Source organism: Seriola lalandi, unplaced genomic scaffold (genome assembly GCF_002814215.2).
Source record: "Seriola lalandi dorsalis isolate HSWRI2012SDOR001 ecotype SW California unplaced genomic scaffold, Sedor1 jcf7180002053878, whole genome shotgun sequence".
Classification (NCBI taxonomy): domain Eukaryota; kingdom Metazoa; phylum Chordata; class Actinopteri; order Carangiformes; family Carangidae; genus Seriola; species Seriola lalandi.
In genome coordinates this window covers 1-713 of record NW_019524431.1, presented here as the reverse complement: position 1 = coordinate 713, position 713 = coordinate 1, and positions in this window count along the sequence as shown.

Below are 713 nucleotides of genomic sequence, written 5' to 3'. Positions count from 1 at the left end.
GAGAGACAGAGAGAGATGAAAAGAGATGAACGTTAACACCACAGACTAACGAGCCCATCAAAGAGATGCAGGCAGACGTAATAAAGAAGATGTCAAACATTCGAGCCTCATTAGAGCCTCAGGTCCCCACAGACTTCCCTCCACAGTGACCTCATCACCCGACAGCAGTCTCAGGTTTTAACAGATTAAACTGATCAAACTGCAGAAAGGCTCAAACACACTGAAACACACTAAAGTCTGACCAGATCTTTCTCCCTGCTCCATGTTCACATTTATTTATTTACACAGTTGTTGTCATGATCTGCCCTGGTTCCACTGTTTTCAACTTTTAGCCTTTTGGTTTATTTCCTGTTTTATTTTGAAGTAGATTGTTGTTTTTACTTCCTGTCTTTGTCTGCCCCGCCCTAATGTCTCATGTCGCACTGTTTTGGATTTTAGATTTTCTGTTTCCTCGTGTCTCCTTTTCTTACTTTTTATTATTGAAACAATTTTTTCTGCCAGCCCAGTGTCATTATATTATATTATACAATATTATATTTTACTATACTATACTATATTATACTATATTATATTATATTATACTATATTATATTATACTATATAATACTATATTATTCTATATTATCATCTGGGGAAAAACTAAACGGCTAAAAAGCAATGTGATCATTTAATAATAATAATAATAATAATGATAATAATAATAATTGTAATAA